Genomic DNA, 14,192 nt, shown 5'->3' on the forward strand with positions numbered 1-14,192 from the left:
CCCCAATACCCTCTGCAGTCATCCAGCTGCCCACATCTCTGCACCCACCCAACCATCCCCATCTTCTGCAACTGTCTAGCCCTCACCCCGCCATCCTCTGCAACCACCCTGAGTGATAGATAGTTGCAGAGGATGGGAGGGATGAGGGATTGACAGTGGACTCTTGTCCCCAACCTCTGTAACTGCCTATCCCTCACCCCCCATCCTCTACAACTGTCTATCCCTCACTCCTCCCATCCTCTACAACTGTCTATCCCTCACCCCTCCCATCCTCTACAACTGTCTATCCCTCACTCCTCCCATCCTCTACAACTGTCTATCCCTCACCCCTCCCATCCTCTACAACTGTCTATCCCTCACCCCTCCCATCCTCTACGACTGTCTATCCCTCACCCCTCCCATCCTCTACGACTGTCTATCCCTCACCCCTCCCATCCTCTACGACTGTCTATCCCTCACCCCTCCCATCCTCTACGACTGTCTATCCCTCACCCCTCCCATCCTCTACGACTGTCTATCCCACACCCCTCCCATCCTCTACAACTGTCCATTCCTCACCCCTCCCATCCTCTACAACTGTCTATCCCTCACCCCTCCCATCCTCTACAACTGTCTATCCCTCACCCCTCCCATCCTCTACAACTGTCCATTCCTCACCCCTCCCATCCTCTACAACTGTCTATCCCTCACCCCTCCCATCCTCTACAACTGTCCATTCCTCACCCCTCCCATCCTCTACAACTGTCTATCCCTCACCCCTCCCATCCTCTACAACTGTCTATCCCTCATCCCTCCCATCCTCTACAACTGTCTATCCCTCACCCCTCCCATCCTCTACAACTGTCTATCCCTTACCCCTCCCATCCTCTACAACTGTCCATCCCTCATCCCTCCCATCCTCTACAACTGTCTATCCCTCACTCCTCCCATCCTCTACAACTGTCCATCCCTCACCCCTCCCATCCTCTACAACTGTCTATCCCTCACCCCTCCCATCCTCTACAACTGTCTATCCTTCACCCCTCCCATCCTCTACAACTGTCCATCCCTCACCCCTCCCATCCTCTACAACTGTCTATCCCTCACCCCTCCCATCCTCTGCAACTTCCTATCCCTCACCCCTCCCATCCTCTACAACTGTCCATCCCTCATCCCTCCCATCCTCTACAACTGTCTATCCCTCACTCCTCCCATCCTCTACAACTATCTGTCCCTCATCCGCCCTTCACTACACCTGCCCCCCCCATCCCGAGTCAGCCAGGCACCGCTGATTGGCTGCCGCGTCTTCCCGCCAGACAGCCCACCCCCACCACCACACTACTCCCTCCACCGGGCGCGCGCATCACCGCCGGCGGGCCGCTCGCGCTCCCCGGGCGCGCGCCATCACAGACGTCGGGCCAGTCGCGCTCCCGCCGGAGGCTTGGCTTGGGTGGAGGAGGAGGAGACTGAGGTCGGTGGGCGGGTTGAATGGCGGCGGCGTCTCCTCCTCCTCCCGCCGCTCTTTTGCTTTCGGGACGGTTTCTGCCATGGGTCGTTATCCCGCTGCTTGGGCGCTCCTCCTGCTCCTCCGCCCCTGTTCGGGGACTACCTACAAAGTGGCCGGTGAGTCGATTCCTGTCGCTGCGATCGCCGCCCGGTCAACTTGCTGTAAAGTTGTTGCTAAGGGTGGGATCTTGCTGAGTAGACGCCCCTGGGGTCATCAACCGTGTCTTGGGGTGGGGAGGGCGGTAGCGTTCGGATCTTGCGAAGCACATTCTACTTGGCGTCTTGCTGGCTTGGTGTTAAACTACCTGGTTCGTCCAAACTTGGAAAATTGTGTGAAGGATGGGAACCAAGTTTAATATCAAGATATTGAAATTGGGATGTGGAAGCTCGAGAAAAAGATGCACAGGAGATTTACCAGGATTAGAGATCAGGAGCAGACTAGGGCTTTTCTCTTTGAAGTGAAGGAGGATGAGAGGTGACTTGATAAAGGTGTACAAGATGACAAGAAACACCTATAGTAGAGTGGACAGTGGAAGACTTTGCCCCAGGGTGGCAATGGCTAACAGGAGGGGGCATACCTTTAAGGTGTTTAGAGGAAAGTACAGGGGGAATGTCAGAGGTAGTATATTTAGGTGCATAATCTGGCACTGCTAAGGTTGTCATTAGGGACATTTAAGAGATCTTAGATACGCACATAGCTGACAGAATAATGGAAGCTGCTGTATGAGGGAAAGTTTAGATTGACCCTGTAGTAGATCAAGGGGTCGGCACAACAATGTGGACCAAAGAGCTGGTACTGTGATCTACTGTTCTATGCACATGGTTGGTGAGATCTTGCTGTGGGCGTGCAGGGATGGGGAGGGAGGAGTTGTGTTGTGGGATCTGTTGGGTGGGGGCCGTACTATGGATTGAATGGGAATTTGTTTGATTGTGCATTGCCCGTGTTGCATGGATGCTTCCCATGTGCAGACTGGGTGGGGATTGTTGTCGTGTTATAGACTTGTACAACACACAACTGGACCCTTTTGCCCACCATGTGTTTGCTGACGTTTTTTTTCTATGTATGCTAATTCACCCCTCCAACCCCCACCATATCCTGATAATACATGTACTTTGAATATACTTACACACCTTGCCCCTTTACTCCCCTGACCAAATACCTTTCAAATGTAATGGTTGTGCCAGTTTCCACAGCCTCCAGTGGCAGCTCATTCTACATATCAACCATTCTTTATGTAAGAAAAAAAAGCGTATCCCTTCATGTCCCCTTTGAAACTCATTCCTTTCACTTGAAATCTGTGCCCTCTTGTTTCCACTGTGTATGGATTGGTTGGGATGTTGTTGTGTAACTGGTGAGTGGGATCTTGCCATGTACACAAGGTTGGAACTTGTCACAGAGTGGGATCGTGTTTGTGCTTTGTGCACGGGTGAGTTAGACGACAGATGACTTGATAGAGTTGTACAAGATGGATGGGCAATTGATCTGCACCTTGTATTTTCACTTGCTTCATTCATGAGTTCAAGTTTTTTGTGTCATTCGATATGAGAGGTCAGTGGAGAATGGCCAGACTGGTTCAAGTCGACAGGAAGGCGACTAACTCAAATAGCCATGTGTACTAACAGTGGTGTGTAGAAAGACATCTTCCAGCACGTCGAAACTTGAAGTGGATGGCACAGCAGAAGACCATGTACTTACACTCGGTGGTCACTGTATTAGGTACAGGAGATACCTAATAAAGTGGTCACTGAGGGTGAGTAGATGTTTGTGTGGGTTCGTGTTTAATGTCCATACTTAAGGTCCGGTCTCCAGTTGCATTGGAATTCCTCATCCTTGACCAAGACCTCACTCTTGTCAACATCACGTGGCAAATGATGTACAAGAGCCACTCCACATTAAAAATATTCACAATCTGTAGTAGCATATCACCCTTAGCCTAAGAAGACATGATCATAAAAACATTGGTATAATGCAAGTAATTCTAAGATTCAAAGTACATTTTTTTAATCGAAGTGTTTATACAGAATACACTTGCGAGTGGACAACACATAGAATTTCAAACATCAAACCGGGGGTCTAGTAGTATTCAGTTCAGTGCCCTGCCACTAGCTCGCTACAGGCTGCAGAGAAAAGCATTCTTTGCTAAGCGACGAAGATAGCATAGATTGCCCCGATCAAATCACTCAAAGGTAGCAAAAAAAGAGTAACCAGAATCCAGGGACATATGCCCAAAGCATGGCAACACTGTCCAGCAGAATCTTCAGACTGTGTTGGCAGTTGACATCAGCGACGCTTTTCTCTGTATGTTTTAATGTTTCAGTATACATGTGACAAATAAAACTAATTTATATTCTTTACTTTTGATTTCTGTTAGCCTCACCAAAGAGCATTTTACAGACATTAAATCTGCCCTCTCACATGCAAACATCCAGCATTTTTTCTTGCTGAGTGACAATGACTGCTTTGGTAGGGTCTGAGGAGGATTTGGGACTGTGAAACACAATAAGCACTCTGCACTTCGTGGCCACTTTATAAGGTACCTCCTGTACCTCCGGTACCTCATAAAGTGGCCACTGAGTATATGTTCATGGTGTTCTGCTGCTGCAGCTCATCCACTTCAAGGTTCAACATGCTGGCCTGAAACTCCTGTAATTTACGTATCGCAACACTAGGTTTACAGTGGAGACATTCTCACTGGCTCTCCACTCAGTCTTGCAGCACCTGGACATCAGCAATACCTACATCAGGCTGCTGTTTATTGATTGCAGCTCAGGGTTCAACACCATCATGTTCTCAGTACTAATCAACAAGCCCCAAAATCTGGGCCTCTGTACTTCTGTCTGCAGATGGATCCTTGACTTCCCATAGTCAATGCAGATTGGAAATAACATCTCCTTCTCACTGGCTCACTTCAAGGATGTTTGCTTAGCCCACTGCCCTACTCTACACCCACAACTGTATTTAGGTACAGTTCAAATGCTGCCTAGAAAAATTGCTGTTGATTGTTGGCAGAATTTTAGATGGCGACAAGGAGGTGTACATGATTGAGATAGATCAGTGGGTTGGGTGGTGTCGCAACAGCAACCTTGCACTCAATGTCACAAAGACAAATTGCGTGTCCTACCCATGTACACCAAGGTCCATCTGTCCTTTGACGCTACCCACCATTCATAGTGTGTGTGTCCTACAATTGTGGAGTGAAATCCCATTGTCCCTTGACACTTCCCAACATTCACTGTGTGTGTCTGTCGTGGTTTCTCATTTCTTACAAACAACAAGGAGACGCAGAAAATCCTTCAAGACGTTTTAAACTTTAATTTGCAAATCAAAGCTGAGACAATCAGAAAGCTAGTAGCTGACTGCCCATCGAGGCTTGTACACAGCATTTTTTATAGCAATCTCCTATTTTAGCTACAATCCAGATGGCCTGTGATCACATATCATCAATACATCTGCTCTCGACCTTCCACTATTGTTTTACTCCCCAATTTAATTATGTCCTAGTTTACTTTTTAGACCAGGTGTCCCCTCATCCCTAACCACAGTTATTTCTTAATTGGTCTTGTTTTGACATACTGCCACATATTTCATTACCCTACTCGCCACCGTTATTTTCCTACTTGGTTTCATTCTAGTTCTCTTCCTGAATTAATAGTGATTAGGTCAAAAGTCATGGCTACATAGTGAATACCCTCTATTCAGCTAGCAGTGGTTACATAGTAAATATAGAAAATATAATGTGTGCATTTGAGTAAATACTGAAATACTGTTGAGTAAATACTGTAAATACTGTAATACATAGAAAATACAATGTATGCGTTTACATTTTCCAATATGTCCAACCCTTCTACAATGAGGTCCCTCTGTTCCTTGATACTCTACACCATTGTATACCATCTACCTTTGTATACCATCTGCCCCAGGATATTCCCACATCATACACGGTGTGTGCCAACAGCCTTGTACTGCCAACACCCTCTGAAACTCAACACTGCCCACTGTTCACTATGTGTCTCTTACCCTTGTACACCGAGGTCCCTCTTTCCCTCAATTCTCCACACCATTCGTAATGAGTGTCCTACCCTCGAAGACCGAGGTCACTCTGTCTCTCGACACCCCTCACCAGTCACGTAGTCTCTCCGACCCTTGTACACAGAACTGCACTTGAACCTCGACTCTCCCCGCCACTCATAGTCTGTCTTTCCCTCTACACTGTGATGCCTCTGTCCCTTGACAATCCCCACCATTCAATATGGGTGTCCTACCCTTGTACACTGAGATCCCTCTATCCCTCGATTTTCCCTAAAATAAACAGTGTTTGTCTTATCCTTCCAATGCACACAAAATACTGGAGGAACTCAGCAGACCAGGCAGCATCTATGGAAAAAGTACAGTTGATGTTTCAGGCCGAAACCCTTCAGAAGGACCCTTTATCCCTCTGCTATAAGGTATTGGACTGAAATGTCGACTGTACTATTTTCTATTGATGCTTGTTTGATTTTCTCTTGTTTGTCCTACGCTTGTACACCGAGATCCCTCTATCCCCCGACACTCCCTATCATAAACAGTGTTTGTCCTACCCTAAAACACTGAGGACCCTTTATCCCTCAGCATTCCCTAACATAAACAGGGTTTGTCCTAGCCTTGGATATTGAGGTCTCCCGTCCCTTGACTTCCCACTACTTATGGATTTTGTCTTTTGGATTTTGCCCTTGTACAGCGAAGTCTCACTATACTTTGATACTCCCCATAGTTCACTCGGTGTGCAACCCTTCTACACCAAGGTTCCTCTGCTCCTGGATACTCTACACCAGTTACGACGTGTGCCAGCTGAACCTCTTGACCATTTTTGCATGTTTTTATGCTGCCACATGATTGGCTAATAAGATATTTATGTTAATGAGTACATATACCTAATGTGGCCACTGAGTGTTGTTTAAACATTAGTTGCAAAAATTGACAATGTGATTAAAAGTCTTTTTTACAATAATCTTTTTATCCTTTCAGAGACAGACACATTGGAAGTCACCATCTTCTTTGCAGATGACCCCAGCCTACCCAAGGGGGCAGCCGAGTTGAAGACTCAGGATAGAAGCATTGGTTACTATGACACCACGTTACCGAGAGCTCAGTTTCACTTGGCTAACTTAGAACACTTCCGTAAAACTATTGATAGCCTGTTGGAAGAGAATAAGGACAACACAATCGCATTGGCAAAGAGCCTGATGGATCAGGCGATGATGTTAACCAACAACTCTCTCCCCCCAAACGGTGAGTCAAGATAGGAACGTAAACAGCTCAGTGTAGTGACTACCATCAGCCCAATAAAGTGTCCTCAGTATGGATTTAGCTTAAAGTACAGGCCCTTTGGTCACCATGTTGTGATGACCTTTCAAACTACACCAAGATCAATCTTAAAAACGCAAACAACAGGAATTCTGCAGATGCTGGAAATTCAAGCAACACACATCAAAGTTGCTGGTAAACGCAACAGACCAGGCAGCATCTCTAGGAAGAGGTACAGTCGACGTTTCAGGCCGAGACCCTTCATCAGGACTAACTGAAGGAAGAGTTAGTAAGAGATTTGAGAGTGGGAGGGGGAGAGGGAGATCCAAAATGATAGGAGAAGACAGGAGGGGGAGGGATGGAGCCAAGAGCTGGGCAGGTGATTGGCAAAGGGGATATGAGAAGATCATGGGACAGGAGGTCCGAGGAGAAAGACAAGGCTGGGGGAGAACCCAGAGGATGGGCAAGGTATCATGGGACAGGAGGTCAAGATCAATCTAACCCTTTCCACCTACACAGTCCTCTAATTTCCTTTCATCCGTGTGCCTCTCTAAGAGTTTGTTAAATGTCCCTAATTTATCCACATCCACCACCGCCTCTGGTAGGGTGTTCCAAGCGCCCACTAACTAGAGTTTTGTAGAGCTGCAACATTACCACCCAGCTCTTGAACTCAAAACTCTCCATCTGACGTTACCTCTCCACCCGCCCCCTGCACTTTCCTCCAAACACCTCAAAGTTATGCCCTGCTGCATTAGCCATTTCCACCCTGGGAAAGAGTCTTTGGCTGTCCACTCTGTCTATGCCTCTTATTATCTTGTACACCTCTATCAAGTCACTGCTCATCCTCCTCTTCTCTGAAGAGATAAGCCCTAGCCTACTCAACCTATCCTCATACTGTAAGGGATGTTTTCTAATCCAGACACCATCCTGTAAACCTCCTCTGCACCCTCTCTAAAGCTCTGCATCCTTGCTATAATGAAGCGACTAGAATTGAACACAAACAAGTGTGATCTAAGCATTACCTCGCGGCTCTTGAACTCAAACCCTCAACTGACAATGGCCGACACATCACAACCCCTTCTTAACAATCATTTCACTGGAAATACTTTAGCTGGAAATTTGAGTAAATGGCTGGCACTGTGGTACGCTGACATAATTAATCCTTTGTTGTGTCAGGATACCACTGGCAGTTAGTTTCTCTCCCGTGGCTCCATTAGGTGACTGATGTGAACATTGATTGTCAAAGTGGGTCCAATGGCAGATCATCAGCAAGAAACCACTTCACCCTTCCTGCAGCAAAATGTTTCGGGCTGCTTTATTTCTATGCAGTAATACTGAATTTCAAAAGTAATTTTTATATCATTGGCGTTGCTAACGGGAATTACATGGACTTGGTTCACTATCTTCCCACTATGGTTGTGTTGCCGGCGGTGAGTTGGCAATCTCGGGGAACAGCGGATGATGTACTCTTCTTGCTGCTGCTGTCAGGAAGAGATACAGGAGCCTCAGGACTGACACCACCATATTCAGGAATAGTTGTTGGCTATCAACCATCAGGCTCTTGAATCACTGGTAATAATTTCACTTGCCCCATCACTGAAATGTTTCCACACCTATGGACTCGCTTTCCAGGACTCTTCATCTCATGTTCTCAATATGTGTTGATTATTTATTTCTTGTTGTTATTTTTTTCCTTTTGTATTTGCACATTTTGCTGTGTTTTACAGACAGGTTGTTTTCCACCCTGTTGGGTTTGGTCTTCCATTGATTCATTTATGGTTATTGGATTTACCAAGCATGCCCATGAGAAATCAAATTCCAGGGCTGTATATAGTGAAATATATGTGCTTTGATAATAAATTTACTTTGAATTCTAGAAGTTTGCATCCAGGACTGATACAAATTAATAGATAATAATCATCATCTAGTGCAACTGACAAAAAAAAATCTTTAATTTGTCCTTTTAGAAATCGGTGAGCTCTATCTGTACTCAGAGAAACCAGCTGTCTTCGGGAAGGTAAACACTTTGACCTGTTTCGTCAGCGGCATTTTCCCACCAACCCTAACTGTAACGTTACAGAAGAACGCGCAACCTGTCAATGGCGAAGTTAACTCCTCACACCTCTCATTTGGCAAAGATTGGCGATTTCATGTGCTCCACTACACATACATCCAGCCAGCAGAAGGTGACATATACTCCTGTAGAGTGCTCCATAAAATCAGCAAAGAGGAAAAAGTAATTTACTGGGGTAAGAGAATGTTATGGTTGTTATTCTATAGATTTATTGAGTATGTCCACAGGAAAACGATAGGTACTTTGATGCTAAAGTTACTTTTTGAACTTTGAAAATACTCTGGGGTAAGTGATACAGGGCAGCAGAGTAGCATGGCAGTTAGCGCCGTGGTTAACAACACCAACTGTAAGATCAAGGTTTGATTCCTACTGCGGACTGTGAGGAGTTTCTATGTTCTCTCCGTGACCGCATAGGTTTTGTCCAGGCACACTGCTTTCCTCCCATGTTTCAAAGATTATGGGTTAAGGTTAATGAGTTCTGGGTTGCTATGTTGGCACCAGAAGTGTGGCAGCATTTGCGAGCTGCCCTCAGCACAATCCTCACTGTTATGATTGGATGCATTTCTCTGTATGTTTTGATCTTTCAACGTACACATGGCAAATAAAGCTTATCTCTGAAATCCAGCTCATTGCCTGCAGTGCTGACTGACAGTATTTTCCAGTGGAAGTGTTGAGATCAGGAGCTCAGCAAATACAAGGACAAGCTTCCCTTAGCACATTTCAGCTAGCGTTGTACCACTCCAACCCAATCTGGAGCCGAGCCATGGATTCACTAATGAGGGGTAGTGCTGAAGCACTCCAACTGGATGAGATTGGTTTTAACCCTCGTGTTGCTCTGTTAGGTCAGTGAGAGGAAAACCAGCTCATGTTCCTGTTTACACTCAGTATCCAGCAATTCCCAGTGGAACATGAGGATGCAATGTGACTATTTCGGTTTTCTGTTGATCAACCCTGCTGCCAATATTGATACAGCACAGAATAGACCCTTCCAGCTGCACCACCCAGCAACTCCCAAATTTAACACTAACCTAATCACAGGACAATTTATAATGACCAATTAACCCATCAACTAGTACGCCATTGAACTGTGGGATGAAACCGGAGCACTTGGTGGAAACCCATTTGGTCATAAGGAGAACATACAAATGACTTGCACACAGCTGCAGGAATTGAACCCAGTCACTGGTACTGTATCGTGCTAACCTCTGCACTACAGTGTTTTCGTTTATTGATAGCCATTTAGTCATTTAGTCATGGAAAAGTACAGCACAGAAGTAGGACATTTGCCCCACCTAGTCCATGCCAAACAATTTAAACTGCCTACTTCCCTCGACCATAGCCCTCCAAACCCCTACATCCATATACCTATCCAAACTTCTCTTAAACGTTGAAATCAAGCTTGCATGCACCACATCTGCTGACAGCTCGTTCCACACTCTCACAATCATCTGAGCGAAGTAGTTTCCCCTTATCTTCCCCTTAAACTTTTCACCTTTCACCCTTCACCCATGACCTCTAGTGCAGCATCACTCAACCTCAGTGGAAAAAGCCTATCTATACTCCTCATAATTTTGTATCTAAAATCAGTCTAGGGCTGATCCTAGGAAAACTTTGGACACCTGGAACCTTTGGAACACCTGCTTCACTATTGGAAAGTATATTCAGCTGAGAAAGGGAAATGGGGAAGAGGACAATTTAGTTTTGCCAGCTCATCTTTGTTCAAACTGATTTAAAAACTAGTTCCTCGTTCAAAATATGAGTATGTGCTTTGTTCACAGAACCAGAAGAACAAAGTAGTGCTGAAGAAATGGATACAAGCCAGATTGCTGTTTTGATCTGTGGGCTGATTATAGGAATACTTGGCACAGCAGTTGGACTCTTCTTATGTTTTCACTTGCGACTGCCTGGCTGCGACTCTTGGATAGTCTGGATCAATCCCTCTTCTCAATAAGAAATGAATCTGCAATGTTTCACAGTCATCTGTACCTTGCTCTGTCACAATTAGGTGCACTCGGATTTGTAAATATCATTCTCTTCCATCTTAAGTTGTTGATTTTAAATACCATGTTCTGATTTTGAAATTCTGTATTTCATCTGTCAGTCGGCCATTTACATGCACTGTCTGCTTAATACTACAGCAATCTCCTTCAGATAGATAAGGTCACAATCAGGTCGGGTCATAAAACGGATGGCACATTCGTTTTCAGAAATCAAAGTATTCAGTACATGAGTTGGGATGTTATGTTGAAGTTGTACAATACACCGGTGAAGCCTAATTTGGGAGCATTGTGTTCAGTTCTGGTCACCTACCTACCGAAAAGATTTCAATAAGATTGAAAGAATGCAAAGAAAATTTACAAGGACGTTGCTGGAAGTTGCAGGCCTGAATTAGAGGAAAGGTTGAGTAGGTTAAGACCGTATTCCCTGGAGCACAGGAAACCAAAGGAGTTTTGATAGAGGTGGACAAAGTTATGAGGGGTGTAGATAAGGTAATTGCAAGCAGGCCTTTTCCACTGAGGTTGGGTGAGACTAGAACTAGAGTTCATGGCTTAAGGGTGGAAGTGAAATGTTAGGGGAATTAATTTGCTAAGGAATTTCAATTCAAGTTGGTCGCAAATACATTGGACATGGATTTCAAAGTGACTAGAGGATACCCTTATTCAAGAATAAGGAAGAATGATTTGCTAACAGAGAGCTCGCCAAGTTTTCCAAAGAAAAATAGTCATAGCCTTTTTTATACTTGCACACAGAAGGTCAATTACATCAACGTTAAAAAAGTTCAATCCTGCCGAATGGTCTGGGCCCAAAACATCGACTTTACTTTTTTCCATAGATGCTGCCTGGCCTGCTCAGTTCCTGCAGCATCTTGTGGATTATTGCAAGCACGCTGAGAGCCGAGTAGCCCCACCAACATCTTCCCCACTCCCATAGAGGGGTCACCCTGGAAATATTTTCTACAGCCATAGTCTCTTCACCAATGAAAGGGACGACAGCTACAACTAAATGCAATAAGGCTTGTTACTGGACAAAAGTGATATTTGCTGTTACCTCATTTGTTTGCCTTTACTTTTGCCATGTCTTTCTGTATTATTTTGCTGTATTTAACATGTGCAATAAAACGAATTACTGGGCAAAAGTGATTTTATTTTTACCTGAGTAAAAGTGAAACTTACAATTTTCCTTTTTTGGCCTTAACACTTTCATGTCTTAGATAGGTGGCGTTGTGGATAATGGTGTAGGTTTTCAAAGCTTGCAGAGAGATTTAGGCCAGTTAGAAGAGTGGGCTGAAAGATGACAGATGGAGTTTAATGTTGATAAGTGTGAGGTGCTACATTTTGGGACTAATCAAAATAGGACATACATGGTAAATGGTAGGGCATTGAAGAATGCAGTAGAACAGAGGGATCTTGGAATAATGGTGCATAGTTCCCTGAAGTTGAATCTGATGTGGATAGGGTGGTGAAGAAAGCTTTCGGTATGCTGGCCTTTATAAATCATAACATTGAGTACTGAAGTTCGGATGTAATGTTAAAATTGTACAAGGCATTGGTAAGGCCAAATTTGGAGTATTGTGCACAGTTCTGGTCACCGAATAATAGAAAAGTTATCAACAACATAGAGAGAGTACAGAGAAGATTTACTAGAATGTTACCTGGGTTTCAGCACCTAAGTTACAGAGTAAGTTTGAACAAGTTGGGTCTTTATTCTTTAGACGTCGAAGGTTGAGGGGGAACTTGATAGAGGTATTTAAAATTATGAGCGGCAGAGATAGAGTTGACGTGCATAGGCTTTTTCGATTGACAGTAGAGGAGATTTAAACAAGAGGACATGAGCTGAGGGTCAGGGGGCAAAAGTTTAGGGGGAACACGAGGGGGAACTTCTTTACTCAGAGAATGCTCACTGTGTGGAACGAGCTTCCAGTAGAAGTGGTAGAGGCAGGCTCAATATTGTCATTTAAAGTAAAATTGGGTCGGTATGTGGACAGGAAAGGAATGGAGGGTTGTGGGCTGAGTGCAGGTCGGTGGGATTAGGTGAGAGTAAGCATTCGGCATGGACCAGAAGGGCCAAAATGGCCTGTTTCCGTGCTGTAATTGTTTCTGGTTATATGTCTATGCCAAACATAAGCTACTACTTAAAAATGACATTTTGGAAATAGTGACAGTTGCATCTATTGAATGTTTGCACAAGCAATACATTAATAAAGCACCTTGTTAAAAATGGTTTAAATTCACAGGGTCCTCCCTACAATTTATGACCTAAGGCCAGCACTAGGCACATTGGTAAGTAAAGGAAGGTGCAGGGTGTTAACTCAGATAACTCTTTATTCAGAATTTTCTTTCAAACTCTCTAATCTATTTTTGCGCTTCTGCTCTGCTGTGCCACATGCCAACGTAAACCACTTCCTTACCACCAATTTCTCTATTTTCACTTCTCTTTGTAAAGTAAATGAGCATTTCTTTACATATCACAATTACTGTTGTTCTAAATTAAGCCTAGGCATTAAGTCAGTGGATTCACTGTAAATCTAAAAATAAATCTGTGTTGTTTGTGGAGAATAGAACGTTTGCACAAAATCTGCAGATCCTCTCTTTTGCAGCTAATGCCTCTCTGTAAAACACCATTTCTGTTCTTGGGGCAGCTGTTAATTATTCCCCGTCTCCACAGTAGCTTAGAGATCAGTCAAATGATCATAAACACAAAATAATCTGCAGATGCTGTGGTCAAAGCAACTCTCACAAAACTTTGGAGGAACTCAGCAGGTTGGGCTGCATCTGTTGAAAAGAACAGTCAACCTTTCGGGCCGGAACTCTTTGTCAGGACTAAAGAGAGAGGGAGCAGGGGCCCTATAAAGAAGCTGAGGGGAGGGGGGAAGGTGAAGGCTGGTAGGTGCCAGGTGAAAAACCAGTAAGGGGAAAGATAAAGGAGTAGGGGAAGGGAAGCAGGTAGGGAATAGGCAGGAAAGGTGAAAGAGCAATAGGGGAAAACACAATGGGTAGTAGGAGGAGGCGGAACCATAAGGGAGGTGATAGGCAGCTGGGGGAGGGGGCAGAGTGAAACTAAGATGGGGGAAGGGAGGGGCAGGGAATTACTGGCAGTAGGGGAATTCAATGTTCATACCGAGGGGCTGGAGACTACCCAGACAGTATATGAATTGTTGCTCCTCCAACCTGAGTTTAGCCTCATCATAGCAGTAGAGGAGGCCATGTATGGACTTATCCGAATTGGAACGTGAAGCAGTGTTGAAGTGGGTGGCAACGGTGAGATCCTGTCTGTTGTGGCGGACGGAGCGGAGATGCTATACGAAGCGGTCCCCCAATCTGTGTGGGGTTTCACCGATGTAGAGGAAGC

At 45.0% G+C, this 14,192-nt stretch overlaps 1 pseudogene; it reads left to right on the forward strand.

Annotated features, from left to right (window-relative positions):
• The first annotated feature begins 1,467 nt into the window (after window positions 1-1,467).
• On the forward strand, window positions 1,468-11,969 carry LOC140189927 (RLA class II histocompatibility antigen, DP alpha-1 chain-like; annotated as a pseudogene).
• The last annotated feature ends 2,223 nt before the right edge of the window (window positions 11,970-14,192 follow it).

This window comes from Mobula birostris, chromosome 29 (assembly GCF_030028105.1).
Source record: "Mobula birostris isolate sMobBir1 chromosome 29, sMobBir1.hap1, whole genome shotgun sequence".
Classification (NCBI taxonomy): domain Eukaryota; kingdom Metazoa; phylum Chordata; class Chondrichthyes; order Myliobatiformes; family Myliobatidae; genus Mobula; species Mobula birostris.